Here is a 12,185-nt window from a genome sequence, read left to right as displayed (position 1 = left end):
CTCTGATGAAAACCCAAGACTAATTCACTTTTTTTTTTTTCCCCAGAACAAGGGAGGAGAAAGAACATCTCACAGTTCTTTGTAAGACCTACATTTCAGTGCTTCCCTCCGCCCTCCCCCCGACAGCCCTGCTTGTTTAATTATTACTGGCAGGTGTGCAAAATGATGTTGGTAGGGTTTCTTTTATTTCTGGCAAAGCATTTAGTATACATTTTTATTTTTATGAAGTAAATTTCAATGGGACCACTGTACTCTTTGGAACTCATTTAATATCACATAGTGGTAGGCCAGGATAAGAAACTCTTTTAAATGAACTTTTTCCCCCCTGTTCTGTATCATTCATATGCTAATATTCTGCCAAGATTCAGTATATGTCCTGGAGCTTTAGAAAGTATTTTATCTACAGATGCTTCATTCATCCTCATCAAAACACAGTCAAATAAGAAAAATCTGGCTCACTTTCTAGTCATTTTCTGGTTAACATGTAACATTTTTACAAGTATGGTATAGTTATTGTAAAATGTTTTATTAATTGTCTGAGTGTGTATATGAAGGACATTGGCTATATTTGATTTAAAGGAAGAGAAATGTGTAGCATATAATCATTAAACAACATTTCCCCAAGTGTTGGTGGTAAGTTTGTCAGAGTAAAATAGGATCAAGATTTTAACTACTATTAAAAATAGTGTATGGCTTTTTTAAAAAAACAATAATATTGTAATCAGATTATGTGATTTCATGGATGCTTTTAAATATATATACATTTTTTTTCTAATGTAAGCGCTTGTTGTTAAGCATGTTATCCTCTTTGGATAAAAGAAAATGTGTGTGCATGAAATCTGTACTTTTTCTTCAACCAGAGAGTTTTCCTGATGATTCCTAATGATATTATTATCATGTTACCTGTGGGAAATGGTGGTATTTATATAGAACAGTGGGTTTCCCTGGTGGCTCAGTGGTAAAGAATCTGCCTGCAATGCAGGAGAACCAGGAGATGCAGGTTCAATCTCTGGGTTGGGAAGATCCCCTGGAGGAGAGCATGATAACCCACTCCAGGATTGCTGCTTGGAGAATCCCATGGACAGAGGACCCTGGTGGGCTACAGTCCATGGGGTTGCAAAGAGTCGGACATGACCGAGTGCGCAGCACAGCAGCATCGGGTAGAACAGTAGGGTCAATAATGAGTCTTGGTGGCCATGAGATGATCCCCTGGGGGCTTGACTAACCCTGGGTCTTGCCCAGCTGTCCTGGGCTGAGGGGAGTAGACTCTTAAGCACATCCAGGTACCGCTCACAACATATCAATTGAGAAGCTCTGTAATTATGTGCACAGGGCAGCCTTGGCAAATCATGTCACATTACTATAAATGCAACATTGTTTTTTTTTCTCTTCTTTCTTTTTCCCTTTTCTTTTTTTCCCACCTCTTTATCTTTTAAAATAATATTAATGAGAATTTTTTCCCAAATATAACAAAAAATTATTCTAAAATATTCAGATAATAAAAAGTAGTCAAATAAAATTACTCATAATTCCAATACCTCCAAAATAACTGTGGTTAGATGGTGTGTATAAATTTTGATTGTGAGTCATATATAATTTTGTGTGCTTCTTTTTTTTTTTTTACCTGATGTTCTATTTATATTTCCCTACATATTTAATTAAAGTTGATTTTTTACTTGTTGCAAGATATTCCATTAAATGAATGTTCTGTAGTTAATTTTATAATTTATTTTGTTAGTGAGATACTTCTCATTTTTTCTAGTATTTCAGTTAATATGTTGATATATTCTTGAAATGTAATAAGGATAGTTATCTAAAAGTAGAATTAAGGGTTCTATTTTAGTTGAACTAGCTACTGAAATAAATTCCAAGATATTGGCTGTTAATTGGATGTACTTTTTGGTCTTATAGAGGTCAGCGAGAACCTGCTGTGCAGTACAGGGAACTCTACTCAGTCCTCTGCGGTGACCTAAATGGGAAGGAAATCCAAAAAACAGGGTATATGTTTAGCTGACTCACCTGGCTGTATAGCAGAAACTAGCACACCATTGTAGAGCAAATATGTGTCAATAAAAATTAAAAAAAAAAAAGAAGTTTAATCAGGGTGGTTTAATCAGGGGAAAGTGTGGTTTTTGGGGGTGGTAGTGCAGAATGAAGGCCATATTCAGTTCCAGGAAAATGGCTGCAGACTGCGTCCTGGTCACACAGGGCTTCAGTGATCACCCTGGAGATTAGGCACGGGGTGGACTGAGGAAGAGAAGCAGAGTGGGGAATTACATGGACTGTGTAGATGGGTCAAGCCTGCAGGCAGTACTCGGTCATGGTTGGAACACACTACACTGCTAGGGAGACCATGTGCTCAGCGACTTTGTCTTCATTTCAAGGTCACAATTCTGAGCATATTTAAAGTTCTTGCCAATTATCATAAGGAATATTTTACCCAATTTGCACCTGAGAAAAAGTGTAGAAAGAAACTTGTTTTAACTCCACAGTCATAGGCATGTTTTTAAAAAGTTTTCTGATCTTCAGGTAAAATTAAAAAAAAAATGAAAGCCTTCTCACTGTTGCTTTAAATAGCAAATCTTTGATTACTAGAAAAGTTGAACATTTTTATATGTATATGGGCCATTTTTTTTTTCTGAATTCTGAACTTAGGAGATTAACCATTTTGTTTTTGATGCAAGTGCACATCTTTTTCTTAGTAATTAAAAAAAAAAACAATAAAATTAGGAAGATAGCACTTTTTGGTTTAAATTTCTTTTTAAACCATTTTGGATTTATCTTTTACCTTTGCTTATTACATGTTTTCAGAATAAAGCCTGTAAGATATGGTCATATTTTCTGTCTCTCTTTTTATGTGCCCAGCTTTTCTTTTCTAGGACATTTTATTCTCTGTCTTTCTCTCTCTCTGTTTCTTCCTCTCCTTAGCCCCTGAATTTCCTCTAATGTCTGTTCTGGCTTTCCTCACTTTGATAATTTCCCCCATCTCTATCAAAATTGATTGCTCCAGAGAATCATTCTGCTGAAAGAAGCTTTTAATTACATCTCATTATTAATTATATGTATTAAAATATGTGATGCACTCGAATGCTTCAAATGCAGTATTTCATTTCATCTTAGCTTCATTTGGGTTAAAGAAGCTAGATCACTTGCCCAAGGTCACACAACAAGTGAGTAGCAGAGATTTGGATTTGCATTGCTAGAACCTGAATATTAGCATCATTCTTCTGGGAGATAATTTGGGTGAGTGCCTTTCCAATGCCCCTTAAATGACAATTCCCAGGATGAGGTTTCATTTTGGTGGGTCTTGCAGCATAGATACTAACGGTGCTCTTAACATTGTAGTTTGAGTTTCTACTCAAAATCTGAAAATCTCTTTTCTAGGTGGTTCAGCCACAGAGCATCCATGTCTTTCTATTCATCTTTGATATAATATAGTAGAATCAACTTTTATTCAAATGGAAAACTCTAACTCCCTCCAAGTGAAATGCCCTGTTGTTGAGACTTCTCTTATTTATAGGTTACATCAGGAATTAGTGACGCTAATATTGGGGTTAACTAATCATCCTCTTGACCCCGATCTCCCATGGCCCTAGAGTAAGATTAATCACTTTTTCTCCATGGATTCACTACCTCCTTTTTTCCTAAAATGGTAGGGAACTTGTCTTATATCCTCTGTTTGATTCAAATTTGATTCTAATCCCCTATTCATTCAAGTCTTATAGACTAGAAAGGTGTTATAAATATGTGAAACTCATCCCTGAGTTCTTTTCCCACACAAAACAATGGACCCTGGACAAAAGGGATAATAAAGCTCAGCATACATGACATGTGGATTTAGGTATTCTTGTTTCAAAATCAGAGTAATACTGGCCTTTCTGCTCACTTCATTTTTAAGCTAATATCATTCACATGCTTAGCCATGAGAATGATTATCCTCCCTTTGAACAGATAAACACTCTCCTTATCAATTTTATTTTTATTTGAGGGAGGTGGGGATAACAATATTCAGATTTGATCTCATTCTATCTATATAACTGTGAAAAGAAAACAAAGAAAACCTGAACCAGGCAACCATTTCCATCTGTGTTGCAACATCTTATAATAAGTGGCTTTTAAAACAAACATCCATAATAATTAAACTATAATTTTCTTTTTTTATGGTGGGATGGTAGCTCTAACAGAATCAAGAAAGAGCATCTGGAATCCCTAGGGATTATAATGTAATAACATATTTTGTGATCAAGGGAATTATTTCTTTAGGGTCTGATCCAGTAATTTCCTTGTTCATCAACAAGGGCATTTATATACAGTTGCTAAGAGAAATCCTGTATTTAGAAGAATTCAGAGCAAGAAATCCACTACTTCTTTTTTTATCAATATATTTATATCAAAGAAATCATTATGAGGAAGTGTTTTTTTTACATTAATCTGAATTATAAGAAGTAATATGTACAACTCTCAGCAGCATGGTACAAACTCTGGGCATATCTTTAGCTCATTTCATGTTTATTCCTTTATATGCTCTCTAAAAATAAGAAAATAAAGCCCTGAAAAGCTATGAGAGTTAATGTCTATGTACAGTGATTCTGAAATTATAAAATAAAAATTTTCAGCTAGGGAGTTAATGATATGTACAGATATCTCAAATAAGGAGATATAAGTATATATTCTTTTTGTTGAATGTACTATACTTGTTTTGTAAAAGGTTGAAATTCCGTGAGAAGCCATCATTCCTGATGCAAAAGCAAAATTAAACTCAATTCACTTGGCTATTGGAAACAGTTGCATTACCTTGAGTCAGAGGAATTTAATCTTTTTCTTTTATGGTTTTGATCTACTTACTTTTACCAATAGAAATCCTTAAGACATAAATACATTGTTCTTATTTGAAAGGAGTTGGAAATTGTAAGTATTGTTTAATATTTGCAAAAGGTTTTTATTTTCTAAGAAAGATTATCTTGCTCAATATATCATGTTAAAAATCTTTGCCTACCTAAATAAGTTTGAGTTCTTTTGGAAAACATTTTTTTCTTTTTTCTTTTTTTTTTAACTGTAAGTCATACAGATTGTACTTTTTTTTTTTTTTTTTTTTGATTGACTTTGTAGAATACATTGGTTAGAGAGGTACAAGTTTAAGGTAGCTGGGATGGGATGGAAATGTTGAGACGTACGTATGTTTCCATATAAATTACTCCATAAATCTGTAAGAAATGCTTGGAGTATGTTTCGTGAATAATGCATTGTGCTTCAAATGTTACACATTTGTTTCTGAGCATATGCATTTTACAGAGTTCAGATTGAGTCTACTGGATTACATTTGAAAATATGTCACCTTCATACAATAGGTTACTGCATATACCCACATGATCAATTCAGGCTTGGTAATGTATTCCGGTCTTCCTTTTAGCAGTCCAAATGCTCATATTTTACATTACTAGTTACCATCCATCAAACCATATGAAAGTTACTGGATCAAAAACCAGATTGTCAGTTTCTGGAGCTTTTGTAATATCCACACAACCCTGAATATTTCATATTTATAGACTTTTATAATATAGGAAACATTTTTATAATGTATTCTATGTAGCATTATATATACCAAACTCCTGTGAATGTGGTTCTATTCAAGCCTCCAAATCTCAAGAAGGTAGTGTGTCTTATTACCTTTTTATTCTCATGAAGTAGCCTGCTTTTGAATTGATGAAAATTCTTAGGAGTGTGATTGTGACAAATCTCCTTAGAAAATTGAAGAATATTTGTACAGAACTTTGTTCAAATTCTAAAAGTTCTGCCTGAAGAATTACATTTATAGTAACCTGGATTTTGGAATGGAATGAGGATGATATCTTTGACCTAAAATCATAATTAACCTTTTTACAACTTTTCTGGACCTTATTAATTTCCATGAATTAAAAAAAAGCCTGCACAACATGGATGGACCTGGAGATTGTTGAGCTGAGTGGAGTGAGTCAGATAGAGAAGGATGGATGTCTTGCAATGTTCCTTGTATGTGGATTCTAGAGAGGAGGTGCAAATGAATTTCTTTTCAGGACAGAGATAGAGTCCAGGATGGGAAGAGCAAACTTATGTTACCAGGGATAAGGGAGGAAGGATAAATTGGGAGATTGGAATTGACATGTATACACTACTGTAAGTAGAATGGATAACTGATAACTTGTTGTGTAGCACAATCAACTCTACTTTGTGTTCTATAATGGCCTCTCAGGAAGTGGAATCTAAGTGGAATCCAAGAAATTTACATATGACTGATTAAACTTGCTGTACACCTGAAGCTAGCACAGCACTTGGATCAACTGTAGTCAAGAAAGCTTCTTAATTAATTTTTAATAATGCTGCAGGCCTCTTTCATGTTTGCTTAAATTTCATTTGAGAAGTAAATGCCAAATGTGTGTACCTCGTCATATATATTAAACATACATTACATTGATTTGAAATTTTAATGATGAGTAATGCAACTTTCTATAAAATGCAAGTCAATAATCACCCTGTGTATGCTGACTTCATTAAAAAAACAGAAAGAGTAATGGTCACTTTTTAACTTCTTCACTAATACAGTGGCAGCTGCATAAAGTGATGCCTAGAATCACATATGCCGTCTCTGTGGGAAACTGGCCTCTTCACTTTGCAACAAATTAGTAAGTAGGGTTTCTCCATAGATGAATGTAAGAAGCCAAATGGTTCCATTTTCTGTAATGTATAGATTTAAATTTAGGAAATATACTAAATTCATAACCTGTTATACTCAAGAAATGTTGGGCAAATTGTTAACAAATTATATGAGAAAATTAGAACCAGATCAACAGATGGAGTTTGACTGGTTTTGTATGTTTGCTTGATATTTGTTCAGTTGAGTTTAGGTCTGAATTACTTTGAATCAGAGCAGATTCAAATGTAGACTGAAATGTACTTTGGGTTTCTTAATAGCTGAATAAATTTTGGTTAAGTTACATAACCTTTCCCTGGTGGCTCAGAGGGTAAAGCATCTGCCTGCAATGCAGGAGACCTGGGTTTGATTCCTGGGTCAGGAAGATCCCCTGGAGAAGGAAATGGCAACCCACTCCAGTAATCTTGCCTGGAAAATCCTGTGGACAGAGAAGCCTGATAGACTACAGTCCATGGGATCACAAAGAGTCTGACATGACTGAGTGACTTCACTTCACTTCATATAACTTTTACCAAGTTTCAGTTTCTCATCTTGTAATGTGGAAATAATATAACAATGCCTACTTCAAAGGACTGTGTGTTGTTCGGGACAATGTTTCTATTTTCTTTACTACTGACTCTTCTTTGAAGATCTCACCAATTCTCAGGGATTTTAATCCCATTTTTAAGATAATGCTGATATCTGCAACAATGTTTTCTGTATTTTCCACCCTGATTCTTCCTGAACCTGAATCCCCCCCAAATTGTGTTCCCCACCAAGTTTATGATGAACCTCTTCACCCAGTACTTTATTCCTTTTCTTGTCTTGTCCCTATTCCCCTCAGGACTGAGAAGTATGAAAGAAAAAGAGGGATTGAAAGCAAGTAGGAACTTGCAGGACCTTCCTAGATATGAAAGGTCCTCCACATCCCCCATTTCTGTCTGTGGAAAAAGGCTTAAGTCTCCTAGGCTTTTCCTAAGTTTCAAAGAACAAAATCAAGCATTTACTAATTATGGAAGTGAGGTAATGTAGAAACAAAGGAAAAGCAGCTAATAAAGAAGCATAATGAAAATAGTTCAGAAAAAACAGTCCTACTTCCTTTTCAAGGAATATATTAATACGTAACAGTCTGACACACACCTTTGAGTTGTTCTGCACAAACTAAGACTCCCCACCCAGTGGAGGATGGTGACTACATGCTGACTACAAGAATTTAGTCCCCAGGCTGCTTGGAACCAAAAGGTTGATGATTAATTTTCTCGAACACCATCCTGTTGACTGACCACCAACCAATCAAAGGAAAAATAACACTCCTGCAGCTCTCACTCCAAATGTTGCCCTAAAAAAACACTCCTGGCCTGAAAGCCATCAGGGAGTTTGGGATTTTTACTCATGAGCTGCCTGTTCTCCTTGTTTGATGCTTTCAATAAACACTGTACTTTTCCCCACCACAACCTGGTAAGTCAGTAGATTGGTTTTGCCACATGGATCCAAATTCATTTTGTAACTTTCCTTCCCCTCACACTCCAACAGAGAGCCATTAACCATCTTGATTCTAATTCCAAAATATATCTATTCTATCCTTCCACCTCACATGCCAGCTCATTCATCAGACCACAGATATTTCCTGCCTTGATTGCTCCCAGCATCTACAATCCAGCCTGTCTTTTTGCATCCTTGTGTCCCTCTCAGGCAGTCTCCAGATTGTTGTAGCTATGATGTTCTTAACACTCAAATTGGATCATACTCTGCATGCTATAGGGACTTCCTTTGAGTTTAATATAAAAAATAATTCATTTCCTAACCTGGCTGACAAGGCCCTTCATGAATGTTTGGGGCATATCTTATCAAATTTATGTCATGCTACACCCTTTCAAGCTTGACACACAGAGGCCAACTTCCCTACTATTTCTGGCCTTGACCATTTGGCATAAGCTGTGCCCTTTGCATGATATGTGTTCTCCCATCCCCCAACTCCATAGTTTGTCCAGTAGTCATATATGGATGTGAGAGTTGGACTCTAAAGAAAGCTGAGCACTGAAGAATTGATGCTTTTGAACTGTGGTGCTGGAGAAGACTCTTGAGAGTCCTTTGGATCTAAGGAGATCCAACCAGTCAATTCTAGTGGAAATCAGTGCTGAATATCATTGGAAGGACTGATGCTGAAGCTGAAACTTCAATACTTGAGTCATCTGATGCAAAGAACTGACTCATTGTAAAAGACCTTGATGCTGGGAAAGATTGAAGGCAGGAGGGGAAGGGGTTGACAGAGGATGAGATGGTGGGATGTCATGGACACAGACTGGATGGCTGGACACGACTGAGCAACTCGACTGAACTAAACTGAACTGATGCCGCAATTCATGCTCACAACTCTTCATGGGTTTTCTCATATCAGGCTTCACTTTACAGAGGTATTCCTCAAAGTTCTTCCCCAAACTATCCTAACTAAAGAAGGCTCTCATGTGGGGTCTCTTTGTCTCTCCTGTGTCTCTATGGTAACACTTTTAATTGAAATTATTTTGTTATTTATTTTATTGTTCAAGGGTGGGGGGTGCTCAGGCCTGCATCCCCTTAATCTGTCCCCAGGTAGTCTTTGATGAACTTTTCTCTGGTTCCTTTAATTTGGCCTTAGGTCCTCTTCTCTGGAATGAAGAATGCTAACATCTTCTGCTCGATGGGGGATTTCAGTTCAGCTCAGTTTAGTCGCTCAGTCGTGTTCAACTCTTTGAGACCCTATGGACTGCAGCACATCAGGCCTACCTGTCCATCACCCACTCCTGGGGTTTACTCAGACTCATGTCCATTGAGTCGGTGATGCCATCCAACCATCTCATCCTCTGTCGTCTCCTTCTCCTCCTGCCCTCAATCTTTCCTAGCATCAGGGTCTTTTCTAATGAGTCAGCTCTTTGCATCAGGTGGCCAAAGATTTGGAGTTTCAGCTTCAACTTCAGTCCTTCCAATGAACACCCAGAACTGATCTCCTTTAGGATGGACTGGTTGGATCTCCTTGCAGTCCAAGGGACTCTCAAGAGTTTTCTCCAACACCACAGTTCAAAAGCATCAATTCTTTGGCACTCAGCTTTCTTTATAGTCCAACTCTAACATCCATACATGACTACTGGAAAAACCATAGATGGACCTTTGTTGGCAAAATAATGTCTTTGCTTTTTAATAGGCTATCTCGGTTGGTCATAACTTTTCTTCCAAGGAGTAAGAGTCTTTTAATTTCATGGCTGCAGTCACCATCTGCAGGGATTTTGGAGTCCTCAAAATAAAGTCTGTCACTGTTTCCACTGTTTCCCCATCTATTTCCCATGAAGTGATGGGACCAGATGCCATGATCTTAGTTTTCTGAATATTGAGCTTTAAGCCAACTTTTTCATTCTCTTCGTTCACTTTCATCAAGAGGCTCTTTAGTTCTTCTTCACTTTCTGCCATAAGGGTGATGTCATCTGAGATTATTGATATTTCTCCTGGCAATCTTGATTCCAGCTTGTGCTTCAACCAGCCTGGCATTTCTCTTGATGTATTCTGCATATAAGTTAAATAATCAGGGTGACAATATACAGCTTCGAAGTACTCCTTTCCTGACTCGGAACCAATCTGTTGTTCCATGTCTGGTTCTAACTGTTGCTTCCTGACCTGCATACAGATTTCTCAAGAGGCAGTCAGGTGGTCTGATATTCCCATCTCTTTAAGAATTTTCCACAGTTCGTTGTGATCCACACAGTCAAAGTCTTTGGTGAAGTCAATAAAGAAGAAATAGATATTTTTCTGGAACTCTCTTGCTTTCCAATGATAGAATGGATGCTGGCAATTTGATCTCTGGTTCCTCTGCCTTTTCTAAAACCAGACTGAACATCTGGAAGTTCATGTATCACATACTGTTGAAGCCTGGCGTGGAGAATTTTGAGCATTACTTTAATTGTGTGTGAGATGAGTGCAATTGTGCGGTAGTTTGAACATTCTTTGGTATTTTCTTTCTTTGGTATTGGAATGAAAACTGACCTTTTCCAGTCCTATGGCCCCTGCTGAATTTTTCAAATTTGCTGATATAGTGCAGCACTTTCACAGCAACATCTTTTAGGGCTTGAATGGCTCAGCTGGAATTCCATCACCTCCACTAGATTTGTTCATGGTGATGCTTCCTAAGGCCCGCTTGACTTCACATTCCAGGATGTCTGGCTCTAGGTGAGTGGTCACACCATCATAGTTATCTGTGTCATGACAATCTTTTTTGTATAGTTCTGTGTATTCTTGCCACCTCTTCATATTATCTTTTGCTTCTGTTAGGTCCATACCATTTCTGTCCTTTATTGAGCCCATCTTAGCATGAAATGTTCCCTTGGTATCTCTAATTTTCTTGAAGAGATATCTAGCCTTTGCCATTCTGTTGTTTTCCTCCATTTCTTTGTACTGATCACGGAGGAAGGCTTTCTTATCTCTCCTTGCTATTCTTTGGAACTCTGCCTTCAAACAGGTATATCTTTTTTCCTATGCCTTTCACTTCCATTAGTTACACAGCTATTTGTAAGGCCTCTTCAGACAGCTATTTTGCTCTTTTGAATTTCTTTTTCTTGGGGATGGTGTGGATCCCTGTCTCCTATACAGTGTCATGAACCTTTGTCCATAGTTCTTCAGGCACTCTGTCTGTCAGATCTAATCCCTTGAATCTATTTCTCATTTCCACCATATTATCATAAGGGATTTCATTTAGGTCATACCTGAATGGTCTAGTGGTTTTTCCTACTTTCTTCAATTTAAGTATGAATTTGGCAATGGAGTTCCTGATCTGAGCCACAGTTAGCTCCCAGTCTTGTTTTTGCTGACTGGGTAGAGCTTCTCCATTTTTGGCTGTAAAGAATATATCAATCTGATTTCAGTATTAATCATCTGATGTCCATGTGTAGAATCTTCTCTTGTGCTGTTGGAAGAGGGTGTTTGCTATGACCAGTGCGTTCTCTTGGCAAAACTCTATTTGCCTTTGCCCTGCTTCTTTCTGTACTCCAAGGCCAAATTTGCTTGTTACTTCATGTGTTTCTTGACTTACTACTTTTGCATTCCAGTCCCCCTATAATGAAAAGGACATCTTTTTTTGGTATTAGTTCTAGAAGGTCTTGTAGGTCTTCGTAGGACCATTCAGCTTCAAACTTCTTCATTACTGGTTGGGACATAGACTTGGATTACTGTAATACTGAATGTTTTGCCTTGGAAACTAACATAGATCATTCTGTTGTTTTTGAGATTGCATCCAAGTACTGTATTTCGGACTCTTTTGTTGACTATGATGGCTACTCCATTTCTTCTAAGGGATTCTTGTGCACAGTAGTAGATATAATGGTCATCTGAGTTAAATTCACCCATTCCAGTCCATTCTAGTTCGCTGATCCCTAAAATGTCGATGTTCACTCTTGTCATCTCCTGTTTGACCACCTCCAATTTGCCTTGATTCATGGACCTAACATTCCAGGTTCCTATGCAAAATTGCTCTTTACAGCATCAACTTTGCTTCTAT

The sequence above is a fragment of the Ovis aries genome, chromosome 17 (genome assembly GCF_016772045.2).
Source record: "Ovis aries strain OAR_USU_Benz2616 breed Rambouillet chromosome 17, ARS-UI_Ramb_v3.0, whole genome shotgun sequence".
NCBI lineage: Eukaryota > Metazoa > Chordata > Mammalia > Artiodactyla > Bovidae > Ovis > Ovis aries.
The sequence above is the reverse complement of the archived record's forward strand: the minus strand, read 5'-3'. Positions refer to the sequence as shown.